Source organism: Dromaius novaehollandiae, chromosome 1 (genome assembly GCF_036370855.1).
Source record: "Dromaius novaehollandiae isolate bDroNov1 chromosome 1, bDroNov1.hap1, whole genome shotgun sequence".
In the NCBI taxonomy this organism is placed as follows: Eukaryota; Metazoa; Chordata; class Aves; order Casuariiformes; family Dromaiidae; genus Dromaius; species Dromaius novaehollandiae.
Window position 1 is genome coordinate 126493723 of NC_088098.1, and position 6176 is coordinate 126499898.

Sequence of the window (6176 nt, forward strand, 5' to 3'; positions counted from 1 at the left end):
CACTTAGAAACTAGCTTTCTTAGAGTCTGATTCCAGTAGAGATGAGACATTTGGTCATGATGAAGAAATGAGAATTAGGAGATGCAACATAAATACCTGTGTTCTTGCTAACTGATCTCTTCCTGCCTCTATTCCTAACTTACTGCCTCTGTTAAATTTCTCCCAAAATATGACTTCCATAAAGTGATATAACTGGGACTCGAACAAAGACCCACTGCAGAAACAAAGTCATAGATTTCCCCATGTTTACAAAACAAACAAACAAACAAAGGTATCTGAATGAGACAGATGACTTCTAAATTATTATTCCTTATTGAGAAGTATAGAAGTAACAGCTGAAAGGTAGCCCAGGTGATAAGAGCAGTCCTCCATCTCGTCACATAGTCAGGACTGTCCATGTTTTAATCATCTTGCTTATTCCTCAGAAGACTCCCAAGTTTCAGTAACTGAAAACCAAGATGAAGTCATCAAAGTCTGTTAAACAGAGTTCACAGCAACCTCTTTTGACGAGCCCTGTGATGGTCCAGGCTTTCATGTGGTGTCAGTTGCTTTGATGACCTTCCCAAACTGATGTCAACAGAGGATTGGGTCCCCTGTATTTGGCTCCTCTGTTTACGGAGGGAGCCTCCAGGAGCTAAACAGCTTGAGTGGTCAGAGAATGAAAGGGGTCAGTCCTGATCTGTGGATGTCCATTCTCGCTGTGAAGATTAGCAAATTCTCCCTGCTCAGAAATGGCAGTGCTCTCGCTTCCTTTCCTTCAACACTTTAAGCTAAGTAGCTTCTGGCTCCTCCAGGGTGAGCAGCCACGTGCAGCCAGGACACACTGAGTATCCACAGCCCCGGCTTGCCTGTCAGCTCCTCAGACACCAGAGCCACTAAAACATGGATTCACTGGCTCAGGAGGTTTCTGGCAAGCCATAAACCCAAGAGGTGCTGATCTTAGCTCAGTCACAGCTCTGAAATGACCTCATCCATGGTATTTCCAATAAGAATGGAAAAAGTATTTTGCTGAAATTTTTTTTAATGCTCTATAAATACCCTTTGCCCTTACACAGTATAAATCAGCTTTGTAAAACTCTCAGTCGGTGACAAAGCAACAGTTAAAAAAAATCTAGGACAATGCATAGCAAACCTTGCCTGGCTGCTGTAAGTAACAGGTGTGAGCAGAACCAGTACCAAAACCGCCCACGTGTCACCCTTGATTTAATTCTAGTGCTTTCATCTTCTGAACAGGTGAACGCTTACTGCTGTAGAGGCAGACACTTGCATGTTTTGTACTTTGGTCTATTTTAAAAAACGCATCATGTACAAGAAAAGGCAACATTGCCAGCTGTGTATTAACAATTAGGTAGGAGTGTGGAAAACTGAAGTACGAAAAAATAAAACACTTTCTATCTTTGTCTCTAAAATTGCTTTCAAGCTAGTTGACTATGCACAGCATTTTTCACCCTTCTTGGTACTGAAAAGTTCAATGAATGATTCTTTTTCAGCGTGACAGTTTTGCAAAAGTATTCAGGTCTCAGGGTTCTTTATTTCCTTGCAGTAATTTTACCCCCTTGGTTATGAATTAATTTAGTTGCTATCATGATCCATGCAACAGTATTCCATGCTAAATCCTACACAAATTAAAATGTGAGGCAGTTGCAATACGTGTTTTGCATCTGCCTGCTAAAAGGGACAAAGTAGGATTTTGCATGTATAAACCCCAAAGGAGGGTGATGAGCAGAACAGAGTGAAGGAGACCCAGCTCCCGCACTGCTGATGGTGTTGCTGAGCCGACATTCTGCTGCCCCTACTCATGGAGTAGGAGGAGAGCCAAGGAGAGGCCTTGACTAGCCTCCTATATTTTGTAGGCTGAAATCTGTATTCTGAATGCTGTGAAATCCTTGTTTCTCAGCCTTCCTGTGATTCTACCCAAAAGAGGAAGAAGCAGACAAAAGTCTTGTCAACCCTTCTTTCCTGAGGGGTAAAGTCTCATCCTTAACTGTATGTCTATTCCCAGATAGACCCATTTCTGCAGCTTTCCCTGCTGCACCGCACAGAAGATCTGCTGTCACACACAGTCTGAAGCTGTCACTGTACTGATTTGCCTTCACTCAGGGGAATGACATATTCTGAAATCCCTGCTGTTTGCATTTTGCTTACAAGACAAATATTCCATGCTGAGGACAGGGCAGAAAAATGTATAGATGTCAACCAGGAAAAAAAAAAAAAAAGGCAAGAAACTCCAGTGAGGACTGACAGATCCTTCTGTGTCTTCACTTCACACTACAAGCCCCAGTGTAGCTCCCTGCTCCCACAATTCCTCACACTGCATTTCACAATGATCATGAGAGACCCATGTGCTGGACTTCAAGGCTCCATGAATGATCTACATGCTGTTGGTCACATTATCCCTGGCTTGAAGTCAAACAGCACTGGCACAAAACAGGTCTAAATTGCTGCACACCGCTATGATATTAGAAGGAAGAGCAACCACTGGTAACATACCCTGTATAAGTACAGCTAGAAATGTCATGATACTAAGCTGACAATAGTTGCCAGGTAAAGCTGGGAGTAAACAGAAAGTTAGGATAGCATAACCTCTCATGCATAAAGTCAGAGGTCAAAATAACCTGGCTTTGTGTGGGGCTGAGGCAGATGGAGCCCAGCTTGTAGCCTTCAGGCAGGTGTAATTGTTCTCTGCCTAGAGAGAGAGATCTCACCAGAATCTGTCAACTAGCAATTTTCCACTCAGGAAAGCATCTTGAAAACTGTAAAAGGCAGGGAAATTTTCTCCTATGCTCCCACCGCATAGGGCCTCGAAAAGTTTAAACTACCGAACTGAAATTTCACTGAATGAAATGCAACTAATTGGAAGTCGATGGTTCATCAGTATTTGAATGGATTCAGGCTTGTGTTTACGGTGCATGCAGAAGCAGTGGTTCAGTGATGCCACCTGGTGGACAGCCAGAACTGGTCCAGGCAGAGCAGCTTGTGCTGAGAGATGCCACGCCACGGTGGAGGGGCCGTTCACCTAAAGATGCTGAAGGAGACATCTCCATCTGTCCCACGCCTTCCCACCATATGTCCCTTCTCTTGTGTCCCCTTTTCTATCACATGCAGTTCAGGCTACTTGTTCTTCTGTTCAAATGCCCTTCACTACTTTTCCCCTGCCCGTGGTCTCTTGTTCAGTACTGGGGTGTCAGCTCCCACTTCTCCTTAGCAGCCTGTGATCACGGTTTGGGAAGGGACATCCAGAGATCAGTTAGCCCATTTCCATGCTTCCAAATAGGATGCACTAGAACTGTATCTCTCCTGACACACATTTGTCTCACCACTTCTACAGTCAGAAATAAGTGAGATGTCTCACAGCCTGCTCTATCTGTGTTTTTACAGCAAATTGCTGAGAGTGTCCTGTGTGAAGAGGGGGTTGATTTAAAAACATGTCAGAGGAGAGCTCTGCTCAAATTGTGCTAGTGGATTAGGCCAGGCATTGGGGCGTGAGCTTTGTATGGGCCTGTCCACACTGCCTTTTGGAGAGGCCCCTGGATCAATTTTGGCAGTGAATCACTCTTGTGTTTTGTCTGGGGAGAGATCTAATTGTTCTGCTCCTGAACGGATCCTGGCATACCAGGCAGGGTAGTGTTCAGTGGCAAGGGACATGGCAGATTTTTCTAACGCCACCTGTTATCACCCTTAGGTCTCTGCTAGGGCACATTCTCATTCATCATACGACATGTAGTACTTTTCAAGACATCGGGGAGTCAGAGGACTTCTCCTAACAGACCTGTAAAAGCTGACTAAGAAAAGCCGATTGTCAGCAAATGTAAGTCTACATTTTGTATTGTATGTAAATTCACCATTCAAGGATCCGCACTTCCACCAGGAAATATTTTAGAAGATAACAAATCAAAAACAAGAATGAAACTCACTGATGTGAGACAAGTAAAATATTAGTGCAGAGTAGATTCATTGGCCATCATGCTCTACAATCTCCTCTTTTTTTCTCTTAGAACTAAAACATGCCACTTCTTATTCATTTCCCTCAGGATCCCAGGTCCCACTCAAGTTGGCCACTGCTGGCTTTTGCAGCCATTCACTCCCTACTGGATCTGATAATCCAGCACACTTGACTCATCACTAGCCTTCTGGTGTTAGACAGGCGAGCTGCCTGTGATAGGATTTCCCTATTGCTCTGTATCTATCACCTGTCTCTCAGCCTAGACTTTGAAAAACAAATTTTGAAAAAGAGTCCACCTTTTTACTACATTTACACAGTGCTAGGGTTGGATCCATGACTTGGCTTTCTGCATGTTACTTTATAAAGATGTTACACTCATGTTTTTTCCAACACTGTTCACTACTGTTTGTCCTTCCAGTGGCATGGACATCAGCACTTATGGTGCCCCACTGAAAAGTCAGGGTGTGGGGGCTCTCAGAGTTGAAGAGAGGCGGAAGAATCATTTTGAGAGTGATTATAATGCTGTCATTAGTGAGACAAGGCAGCCAATAGTTTCTAGTTACAACAAGCAATAACTGAATATTAAATATGTTCATATCCACATTTCCAATGCAAGGATCTCTGCTATGCGTCTTTGCAGTAATGTCAGGATAGAATTTGCGTTACTGTAAGCACTTTCCATCTCCTTCAGTGGAAAGGAGAGACAACAAACCATCCGCTCTGAGGAGTTCAGAAGTCTCTACTGCTGAGGGAGAGATGTGGCCAGAAGGGTGAAATAGGGTCAGGAGACAGTACAGTTACTCAGAAGCTTCCTGGAAATGGTCTGTGCATCCTGTATCATCCTCAGGTTGGAGGTTAGTTGGAATCTGGAGCTCTAGTGCTGTTGTGGCCCAGCAGCCATGCAACAAACACCCACACCCCCCGCTCTGAGCACGGAGGCAGTCTGGGAGCATGAATGTGCACATGAAACACATCATTTCCCAGAAAGGTCTGTAATCTCAGGCCGAAGTTACCCCTACACTCTGTTCTGATATAGCTTTATCAATTGGCTGGTGGGTTGTCTTAGTGACTGTGTTATATTAGTGGAAGAAATAGCAGCAATACAACTACAGAGACACAGAAGTATTGCAGTATTACCTTTCTCGCACATGAACAGCTACCAAGGGGGGGAACACTTTAGTGCCTACATCCTAAATAGAAAGACTTATACTGCTTGAACTACATTGCTGCAATTTCTCTCATAAAATACAAATGGCTTTTTGTTGATTTTTCTGACAGTCCTCAGCACGGCAGTGACAGGGTGACCCCCATTCAGTTAGCAGATGCACGTGGAACAGCAGCGCCTGTTCCACAACCAGACGACTGACAGATACGGCCTCTGGCTCAACCCTATTTGTACTGGTGACATTTACTTCTCGGTAACATCAATAGGGGAAACACTGTGGAATAATGTCACATTTAATGGAGATGTCTAAGCAAGATAACATGACACAATGAACTATGGCACTTGGGAACAGGCTAATTAGCTTTTGCTTTAAAATCATCCTTCCACTAGATTACTAAGATGTGGTATATCCCTACCAAGACTCACCATGAAGCCTATGTGCTGTTTAAGTCACAGTTAAGCTGCTCTCAATACAGAATGACACTGCTCCAGCCACACAGTTTCCTATATTTATATTTTCCCCTTTGCTCATTTGCCATGGTAAAGTTTTTTTTACTTCTGGATTTGCCCTGATAGCTTTAGAAGGCTTGCCTGAGCATAGTTTGCAAAACCCTACCTGGCATAAGTAAGGCTTCAGTTGTTCTTAGGTGTGTAGGCTGGCTCTGTGCTAGAAGGGTGTCACCCTGCTTTGTCACACTCAGGAGAAGCTCTGAGGTACCTCTCTTTGAATAACTTCAGGGGGTCATAATTGACACACAACCTGGACTGTGAACAGGGATGACCTTCTTCGAGGTTGAACTACTATTGGATAAATAACTGCTGAAGATTCCTGTTGCAAAACTTTTTACAGTACTTCACACAGACAGATATATATATGAATAAAATATATATCCTATAATACATATTTAGCACTTCCAATGAATCTCTTATTAAAAATGACTTTAAAATGAGTAGATTGAATAGCTTGCATCAGTATTTTAAAGGGCTTAAGCTAAAGGATGAAATAGTGTTATTAAAAGGTTTTGGGAAAGGGAAATTACACTACTATAATAAAACACTCCTTCTACA